The 11,422-nt window shown below is 31.2% G+C and overlaps 1 long non-coding RNA gene across 1 annotated transcript; it reads left to right on the forward strand.

Annotated features, from left to right (window-relative positions):
* LOC107625646 lies at positions 3,322-7,452 on the forward strand. Its single transcript, XR_001617336.2, has 2 exons — positions 3,322-3,746; positions 6,884-7,452. It is a non-coding gene; the product is annotated as an uncharacterized LOC107625646 (long non-coding RNA).

Raw genomic sequence — 11,422 nt, forward strand, 5'->3', positions numbered from 1 at the left:
CCGATCCCCCAACCTGACCGGCCAAGGACTAATCCACTGCGGTATTGAGTTCTATTTTAAGAATTTGTCGCTGGCCAATAATTGTTGCATGCATAAGGCGGGATTCAAATATCCGACACTTATTTAAGCGAACTAGTGATGAGCTAACCACTAAACTAACCCAATTTAATTACACCAATCTCATTTAAATTGAGAATTAATCATTTTAGTAGACATCTAATATAAATTGTAAAATTGATTATTAAGTACTAAAAGTTAAATAAAAAATTATTATGAGATCAAATTTAATAATTTATAGAGACTAATAAAAATTATTATCATATATCACTCAAAAAAATTTTAAATAGTAGTAAAACACTTACCCCACAATAATATACATAAATCCGTCCTTGAGAACAAACTAAGGTTTATGGCATTGTTAATTATTTTAAAACTAAATAAACCCTAATTTTCCAAATCAATTCCCCAGTGTCCTCCCTCCTTTCCTAGTTTTATATCTCTCTTTAGTCTTTAGTTCCAAATCTATTTCCTCGCTATCTTTGATTTCTCCGGATTCAATTCCCTTCCTCTAAGATAATAGAAAATCACACAAGATAAAAAAAAAAAAAATTTACAAGATGAAAAATCAAAATTCCCAAATTAAGCAAATGAATTCTCTATTTAATGGCATAATCTTTATTTCTAACAACTGATCATGTTGATGAACAAAGAGATTTAGCATTTTTATTATTCAAGTATAATAATGAACTGAATGAATGAATATAGAGACTTAAAATAATAATGGCATACAAAGTCAGTGCACATATATTCCGAGCAAAAAAAATTAAAAAGAATAAAGAAGGTTATGTAAAGGCATTATAATTTTTTGATACTATTTTAGTAGTTTATTATTTTTAAAATAAGGATGATTTTTATTAATTATTACTATTCTAGTAGGACGGAAATTACAATTACAATTAGAATTAGATATTAGACAATAGATAATTATTACCAAGTCAAAACCTTGAAAGGTCGTGGACAATAAAGATAGCAAATGGTTAGCTTTTCCCATTTCTCACCTACAAAATATACCATATTGCTCCTTTCCGATTTAAAGAATAAAGGCATGCCAAATGCAACCCTAAAAAAAGAAACAATTACAAATTAAAGCACGCCAATCTTTTCTTTTGTGGTTGAGCATATCATGATATCATGCCTTTATTTTAAGCCAAGGGAACAAAGTATAAGAACAAGGAAAACTGGAAAAGAATGTAACGCATGATTCGAAGGCCTACGGGCGTATCAAAGAAAAGAATGTAACCCACAGAAATAAAGTAGATAGATATTTGAAGATTTGTCTCACCTTCAGTACTGTTTACGTAATGCTTGATATAGTTTCCAAGTCTTATAAGATAAAATTAAATAACTAAATTATTTTAAAACCAATTAAAAATAATTTTAAAAGATTGAAATAATAAAAATCTTTAAAAGGAATGATTTATTGTGGATCTGGATAGATTATCTGGGAGTTTGGCAATAGTATGGAGGGATGGTTGCGTTTAGGTAAATTTTTTATTGCGGCATCAGTTCTTACAGCTGGTTCTAATGATTTATATGGTGTTCTAGGTGTTTATCTCAAATCAAATGATCAACATAAAATGACTCAGTTTGCTGAATTAACTTCAGTCACTCAATAGTTCGATGGTAAAGTTGTGTTAATGGGTGATTTTAATGTCATTTCTAATCAATTAGAGAAATCAGGTGGGGGTGTTAAATCTCTTTGGGGATGGAGGAGCATACTGGAAGGCCAGAAGATTATTGAAAAATGTCTTAACTGGGCTGTGGGTACTAGAGAGAATATTCGAACCTTTGAAGATTCTTGGCTGCCTCTCCCGTATCCTTTAATGATTTCTGACATGCCAAATATACATGCATTTCTGAGTTGGTTCTAAGAGTTAAAGATCTAATTACCGAAGATAGGAATTGGAATCAGAATCTCATTCAAGAATGATTTCCCCAAGACATTGCAGACAGGATTTTGTCAGTTAAAATTCAGCATAGTAGAGACAAATTGCAATGGGATTTAAACAAATCCAAGCAATATGATATAGTTTCAAGTTACAGAATTGGCTATTTATTTTACCATCCGCCTCTGGAGCTTTGCCCTAATTATATGCAGCAGAAAAAGTCGTGGATTGATCTATGGAAGTTGAACTTGCCTCACAAAATTAAGCTATTTATCTGAAAAGCTCTCCATGGCCGGCTTCCGGTGCTTGCTCAAATTCATCACCGCATCCCATCTATATCGTCAATATGCCCCTGCTGTCATGAAGCAACAGAAATAGTCACTCATTGTTTGATCGATTGCTCTAGAATCAAAGAAGTATGGTCTCAGAGTTATTTCCATGACTGTCTTCCCCCTCAGAGTCCTAACGACTTTTGGACATGGTGGACTGCATCAACAGAGATGCTTAACCCGTTGAAGAATGCTGACCGTAATCCTCAATTGCTTGCCATCATTTGCTGGAACTACTGGAAAGCTCGCAACCAGCTAATTTTTTAAGGTTCTACTTCAATGCCGTCTGGCATTCTAGCAAGCTCGGTCAAGTTGTTCCGTGAAATCCAAAGAACTCCTAGTTTAGATCGTCATCTCCATGAGGCAAACTCTTAGTTTCATTCAATTTGATTTATCATTCTTTCTTCTTTAAGATTTTTCTTCATTTTTCAACCATGCATCGTTGGATGAATACCTTTAGTATATTGTTTTGGGAAATCCCCACCTTTTATTATACTGTCCTGCTTTTGGACATCTTTGTATTTCATCGCCCCGAGCGGGTAGGGACGGGGTGGGTACCCGCGGGTTCGGATAGTGTTGCCACCCCTAATTTTTTTTTGGAATTTTTTGGTCAGCGCATATATCAAACACTTTAATATATGATAAATTTAACCTATTGAATTTTTTTGAACAAATACTATACTTACACACACCCAAAAGCATAAATTTATCTCATTTACAATGAGATAAATAATACAAATTTCTCACTTATTTTATTTAAAAATAAAATAAGAGTAGATCAATTTCTAAAAAGATCAGGTCTAATTTACACGTTAAATAAATAACAAAAAATTGTTATTTATCTCGTTAACAATCATTATTCTGAGAACCTGATCGGATCGGTCGGTTGAACCGATCCAACCGTGAATAAGATTTTAATATGGTTCGATCTACTGTTAAAAATCACTCTCTTCAAAATCGTTTTTAAACCGTTGAACCGGTCGAGAATTAGCCAGTCAGACCGAACTGCGATTTGGCCGGTTCTAATGAGTTTAAGGTTCTGTGCCTAGGGATAAAAAAACCTCCTCCTCCTCCTCAAGCCATTTTTTATTTCCCCAATTCCTCAGACTTTCTCCTCTCTCAACTCTCAACCCTAGGTTATAGCCTCCGCCACCGCCGTAAGGAGAGACTCAGCGCCGCCGCTGTCCATTGTGCTCAGGGGCCAGCACCGCAGGAAGTGAGAAACTGCCATCGTTCACTGCGTTGTGGTCGTGCTCCAAGTCTCCCCTGTTCACTCTCACGGTCTCACCAATCGCAGCTTCTTCTTCGAGTTCGGTGTCCGACGTTGTCTTCTTCTACTCAGCCCCACTTCATATGGCTTCCCGTGGTGGCTCCGTGGACTGTGGTAACTAAGAAGATCATAGCTACTGCAGAAACTATTAGAAGCACCAAAATCCCAACAACTAATGCTACATTACTACTACAGGAATAGGTACATTATTTTTCTTCTTCTCAACTGTTTCGATGTGTTGGTTGCATGATGATGCAGAACTACATAGGTATGGATTTTGCCCCACAATAGCATTTTCAGATTAAAATAAAATGATTAAAATTAGATCAAGAATTAAGAATATCTTTGATTACTAGTCATTAGAAACTTTAGACTTTGGATTTTTTACTATTTGCTATTAACTAAGCATGCATGCCTCAATAATAGTGAACCTTTAATGTCTTTGATCTATTAAGGAGTTTATTGGGAACTAAACCAGTGAAGTTATTATTCTCCAAGTTTCTGCGAAAATAGAAATTGCTATGACACCATTTTCTCTTTTATAACCAAATAAACTGTACTTATCATCTAAATAGAGGATTAACTTATAAAAATTTTAGTGATTGTAGCTATATCAGAAAAATAAGGTATAGATCCACTTAAGCTATTATTTGATTAATCACTATTATGTCAACTTGAAAGTAATTGTGTGCAAAGTTTGAATGTTGTTAATTTCACATTGCAAAGTTTGAACTTGTGATTTTAATTTACTGATTATTGATTTTGTTTCATTTTTCTTCAATTCTTCTTCTTCGATCTTGGTTTGAAGTTTGGTTCTAAATGTATTTGTTGATGGATCTGTAATTAGTAATTACCCATGTTAGTGTTTTAGTGTTTTATCTATTTTCAAATTTATGTTCCTGTAATTGCTGGCTTTGATTTGTTTATAATTACCCAGGTTCTGAATGTATTTGTTGATGGATCTGTAATTGCCCAGGTTCTGAATCTATTTGTTGATGGAGTTGTAATTGTTGGCTTTGATTTGTTTTTAATTACCCAGGTTTTGAATGTATTTGTTGATGGATTTGTAATTGCCCAGGTTCTGAATCTATTTGTTGGTGGAGTTGTAATTGCTGGCTTTGATTTGTTTGTAATTGCTGGTTTACTAGTTGCTGGCTTTGATTTGTTTACTAGTGTTTTGTGATTATTGGTTAATGTTTTGGTTTGTTTGTTGCTGAATGCTTTAGGCAGATTTCAGATATGGTCTTGTTTGTGATTTTTTGAGTTTTTATTGCGCTGTGGCTGGTCTTTAATTTCGTATCTGTTTTATTAATTTCAGTTATGGATAATAGTATTTAGATATATTATTGATAAATTATGATGTTGGGATTTACTATTTAACTTTTGAGTTTGTATTTTGATAAGATCATATGGATTTGGTTGATGATAGTTTATGTAGTGTTTTAAATTTGGAAGATATTTTAAGATTTATATTAGACTATAATTATATTTTACGATGTTTATTTATAATTTGTTTATTATTCTATTCTAAAAAGGTTTTTCGGTTGAACCACCGTTGGACCGGTTAGACCAATAAACCAGTGAACCAGTGACTATAGTGGTTTGATGACCAGTCCGGTTCTCAGAACCTTGTTAAAACATAAAAATTAAAATTATTGAAAAATATGAGTAGCAAAAGAAAATAGAGTAGAGACGGTGGAAGTAGAGGATTTTTTAAAAGAGAGACACACAGTGAGGTTTCCAACAACGCCGGAAAAAGGTATAAGAGAGAGAATGTAAAATGCATAAACAGTAAAATAGTAAATAAAGAAAGAAAATAAACAGATTGGAGTAAAATAATGATGAGAAAACAGTTAAGGTCTTAGAGATGTTTACTTTTCCGGATTATAATGTCTTACCAACTATTTTAACAATGAGTGATTCGTTTTATGACAAACCATAAGTGATTAAAACCTAATATCTTAGCGATTTAATCTCCTCTGATCTTACTAAAACGCCACAGACAAGGTTAGTTAATTCAGATCAGAGGGTGAAGTTCAGAAAACTAGTTTAGCACCACAAAAACCTCAATTACCCAAAGCTAACCGGATTTTATGTCACATATCTAATTAGCCCAGGTAAATTACAGTTTAGGAGGAGTGTTTTCAAGCTGTAGCTCAAGCGAGATAGCTCTCTCGAGAATCACAAGAGCTCATGTAGAAAAAATGGTCATACTCTCGTTCCACCCCAGATTCATAAGATTAAGAACGAAAACAACACCTTAGAATTGAATCATACATTAACTAAAATAGAAGAATAATAACCTTAATTCATAGAAATAAATAGAGCTTCTAACCTTAACCAGGAGGTTTAGTTGCTCATAACTTTATAAAGAAAATAGGTTTCTGAAAAGTGAAGAAGAAGATCTGATGTGATCTCCTCTATTTAGACCTCATTGATCTCTTCCTTAAATACTAAATGCTAAACCTAAAAGATATTATTTTAAATTAAAAATTACAAAGATAAAATAAGATAAGCCTAAGAAGTGCTAAAATCCACATGGAGGTCCAATAGCATGTGAAACGGACAGCAAGCTAGCGTTCAACGCTAAGAGAGGAGTTGCGCTTCTAACTTCTTACCCCCTTGCTGGCGTTGAACGCCAGTTTGGGCGTTCAGCGTCCATGGGGGAGCTGACAGCATTTTTGTTTCTTGCTCCAAGTTTCTCCAAACTGCTTTGAATTTCACCTAAAACCATAAAAACACAAAAAAAAAAACTCAAAGTAGCATTCAAAGGTGAATTTTGCACTAAAATATACTAAAACTTAATAAAATCTAACTAAAAATAATATAAAAACAACGAAAAAATGGTATAAGATGCTCATGCATAAGCTATATTTGTGGAGAAATAAGGTGATAATGATATTTCCTATATTCACTTCACCCCAGAAGCTAGAAAGGCCCTAGCGAAACCTTACAACAATATCATTAAGATTCTCGGAAAAAAACTTCAGTTATACTAACATCATTCACAAGCTCAAGAGTGTATGAAGAACAAAAGGAGGTATGAAGTCTTAGACGTTAAATATGGGTATTTTCTTGTCAAATTCAATCGTATGGAGGACAGGAATTGAGTCCTCTTAGGAGGTGATAAACTCTATTTTATTATTCTAAATTGTGTTAAAAAATATGGAGTTTATCAACTAACTTAAACAATTTTGGCTTAATTAACTGAGTTTTTTAAATTTTGCTTCTAATGAAATTATGTGTGAAAAATATTATTTTTCTTCTTTTAATTGTTAATTTCTTAATCTCTTTTTGTGCCATTTGATGTTGTGATAAAATTTCTTTAAGTGTTTCAGGATTAAGGTGCATCAACGGCCAAAGGATGGTACATAATGGAACCAAGAAGCAAATTTGGAAAGTAATTCGCAAGAAAAGCTGTCTAGCAACTCGCTTAAACGAGATTTTCTCGCTTAAACAATACTTTCTTACCTAAATGAGAATCTCGCACGCACGAGATTTTCTCGCGTGCACGAGATCGGATCATGTGCCTTGATTAATGAAGCACGTGTATTCACATGCTTTCCAAGGGCCCCGGCAGTTGTGTGAGATGGTATTTGGAAGCTAAGATGAAGGAGAAAAGGCTACGTTATAACATACACACTTATTTTTCTTTTTCTAGAGTTTGGGAGTTTGAATTCTAGAGAGAGAAGTTCCAACTTATTTCTAGAATGTAAGGGTTTCTTATGAATTTTTCTCTTGTTTTTAGGTTTTAATTTGTTTAATTGTAATTCTTAGTTTATAATTTCTAGTTTCGCTATTCTAATTTTTTAGAATTTCTTGTTACTTCCTCTAGTTTGCTATTTTAGTTTATGGACCCTAGTTGAATTCTCAACTTTTTTTAATGAATTTAATATTTTATGCTTTATTCTTACTTGCTTGAGTTGTTATTGTCAATTTCTTACATTAGGGAGTAATAAATTTTTATTATTCTTGCAAAGGGATTGATAAAATGTCTTACTTAATTATAGATCAGAGTAGATTTTGTATTCTTGACTTGGGTTGGGAACTTGGGTGAACTTGAGTTACTAATGTCCAAGTTGATTGATAATTTAGAGATGTTAATTAATCTTGTTTGTGCAAACGCTAATATTTTACTAATTCAATTAGTAAGTTGGTTAGGACTTGTGGATTAGGATTAATTAAGACTAACGATTTTTTTCAATTTGTAGAGATTAACAAATTAGTTTTGTTCTTTGTAATTATTATGTTATGGTTAGTGCCAAGGATAGTGATTCTTAATTCTCAACCCTTGCCAAGATCTTTTTCATATTTGAATTTACTTTCTTCTATTAGTTAGTTATCCTAATTATTCTTAGTTTAAATTTCTCTTACCATTTAGATATTGCTTACTCTTTAACTTTTTGCTATTTAATCCGTTAATTGCGATCAAAATCCTCAATTTTCCCATAGCCAATGATAATGCACTCAATTGTGATTCTAAAGGAGAATGACCCGAGATTAAACTCCCGGTTATTGATTTAAATTGTGACATCTATCTACTTAATATACTAAAACTGTGTTTTTCTCCAACTAATAAAAGTGGTGTTAATTTTTCATGAACTCTTTTTTCCTCCCAAATAAAAGTACTATTCTCTCTTCTAACTTTATTTTTAGAAAAATATCTTTATTATAATTATATTACAATTAAATAATAATAGATATCAATAATTAAATGCTAAAAGAGATAAATACCAAATCGGTATCTGAAAGATTTTGGCGCTGACAAAATGATATCTGATTTTTGTTATTAATTAACAAAATAGTTTCTAAAAGATTTTAAAATTTGACAAGCGTATCTCCGAGCTCGCCGGAGCAAATCTCCGGCAAGTATAATGCTGATATGGCCACCGTATTTTGGTGACCTGGCAAACCACCCCCAAACCCTAATCCCTCCTTCGTAGCCCCCTAATCCCAACGCACACTCCCTCCTTCCTTCTCCCTCCTCATCACAGCTCCCTCTCTAATGCATATTCTCTCTTCCTCCCTCAACACCATCACTCGCAGCAACAACAACCTCAACATCAATCGCAAAAGTTACGTTCCATTTTGTCAAATTTTAAAATTTGTTAGAGACCATTTTGTCAATAACAAAAGTTAGGTACCATTTTGTCAGCGTCAGAATTTTTCGGATACCGATTTAGTATTTACCTCAATGCTAAAATTATTATCAAATATTGTCTATTTAATTTCAATTAATTAACAAATTAACAACTAAAATTTAATTTGTTAACTAATTGAAGCTAGGTAGACAATGTTTGATAATTATTTTAGCATTTAATTATTGATATCTATTATTATTATTATTATTATTATTATCAATATAAATGGGTCACCATTAACGTAATAATTTGCCACTAATAAAATTATTGCATAATAAATGAGAATTAGAATTGTATCAATATAATTAAAATGATTAAAAATATTCTTGATTGATAATTAGTTTAATAATATATTAAATATTGATTTTATATAATTAAAATAAAGATATTTTTTTAAATTAGTATAATCATGCATTATTCATTAAATACTAATTTTAATATAATTGTAATATTGTAATATAATTATAATAAATATATTTTTCTAAAATAAATTTAGAAAAGATAATGGTGCTTTTCATTTTGGAGGGAAAATAAATTCACGAAGAATTAACACTTCACTTTCATTAGTTGATAATGCATTAAATATTTATTTTATGTAATTATAATAAAGATATTTTTCTAAATTAGTATAATCATGTATTATTTATTAAATGCTAATTGTAATATAATTATAATAAAGATATTTTTCTACATTGAGAGAATGTTGCTTTCATTTGGGAGGGAAAAAGAGTTAATGAGTTTTATTTTTATTTGGACTTTAGGGTTTAATGGGTGTCATGCTCAAACATAAATAGTGTCTTCAGAGTTTCGGTCCGAAATACATACTAAAGCCGCCTCCGCAGCTCTTTTTCCATCAGAAGAATTGTGATTCAGCCCTATTAGGGATATAGAAGACTTTGGTTGAAGAAGATCAAAAAAATCAAACTCTTTCAATCATGCTCACGAATTAAGGTACGCTTCCGCATTCAAGTATTTCATTCTTAATGATTTAACATGAATGATCTTGGGGTTAAAAAATTCTAAAAATTTCTAACATACCATACATATATTATTTTCTAAAATGTTGTAAGTGAAGTTTGAGCTCTAAACTTTAAATTTAAAAATTTTATTATTTATCATTATCTATCCAATCTTTTAAATAAACATATAAAAAAATTTGTTTGTATCTTGTTAGATATAGAGGTGAACGCGGATCGAATCGGATCGGATATGGCCGAAATTTTGATCCAATCCGCACTAAAATCATCGGATCAGATCGGATCTAATATCCGCAGCTTTTAAGTTTGAATCCGATCCAATCTGATATGCACATTTGCAGATCGGATATTGGATATATCCGCAAAATACAAAAATATTTTTAGAAACTTATTTTTTTAAATATCAATTTTAATATGCCTAATCTTAAAATAATATTAAATATATTTTTCTTAAATAATAAATTAAAATAATATAACATATATGATAATTATTAGTTGAAATAAAATAAAAAAACATTTACTTATTTATTTCTTTATTTTTGCGTATACGCGGATATGCGGATACCTACACAAAATTTGTAATCCGATCCAATAATCTTGTGATTATTGTGGATCGGATCCATATTCGTAATTTTCGGATCGAATTCGGATAAATACTGCAGATATGTAGATTAAATCCGATCCATGAATACCTTTCATTAAATCTTAAACTCATTTAAAATTTTAACCAAATTTATTTATTTATTTATTTTTTGTTAACAAGCTCGTCAATAGACTTCATGCTAGGTTAGATTGTCAGACTTAGATATTTAAACAAGTTTTAAACAGATCAAAAACTAGATTCGGATTGAACAACTATAATACATCATAGTATTTTAACGATAAAACCTGACCTATTTCTGTCCCTCGAACAAAGTAAAAACAAGGTATGATACTACATATAAAAATGTAAATTTTTCAAAAATTACTGGGAAAAAAAAACCTGTGCAAAGAACGACAACAAGGGATAAAAATGGGGTGAGTATTCTTAAAAAGAGATCAGGTAGACGACTATAGTGAAAGGTGTTCTAAGATTCCACCAAGTAGGGCTTCCAAAAGAAAAAATAAAAAATAAAAAATTTGCTCATGATTATTTGTAGGGTTTCCAAAAGACCAAAACCGAGACTGAAGCACCAGTGATTCTGTAGAATCATTGAATAGGACTAGAAGTAGGAGTAGAAGTTCAGCCCCCTCTTACCAGCAACTTTTGTTATCAGCTTTTCAATTTTTGGGGCTTTCTTGTCTCTTTTAATAATTGAGTTTTTTTATACACGTAACTAACATGATTAATAGATTATTTGCCTAAATGCTTTTGTGACATAAGCACAATTCTTTATCTAAAATATATATTTTTTAATTCACCAAAGTCTTATGTTTAAGAAAATGATAGCCCCAGCCCCCATTGTATAGGCCATATCTCTAAGCTTATCTTATCAACTATGTTTATAAACTTTAAAATATTTGTAAATTATTCACCAATAAAAATTTATGAATATTAACTTAAGATTTTAATTTGCATTTATAAAGAGTTGATTTGTTTTGTCTAAATAAAGAGTTGATTAGTGGGAAAATTTATTCACCAATAAAAAATTTATGAAAATTAACTTAAGATTTGTTTTGTCTAAATAAAGAGTTGATTAGTGGGGAAAAAAAATCCTTGTTGTCAAGGACATATGATTCTCTAAAGTGAAAAAAATTAAAAATAAAAAAGTAATTATCA

Source organism: Arachis ipaensis, chromosome B02, assembly GCF_000816755.2.
Source record: "Arachis ipaensis cultivar K30076 chromosome B02, Araip1.1, whole genome shotgun sequence".
Classification (NCBI taxonomy): Eukaryota; Viridiplantae; Streptophyta; class Magnoliopsida; order Fabales; family Fabaceae; genus Arachis; species Arachis ipaensis.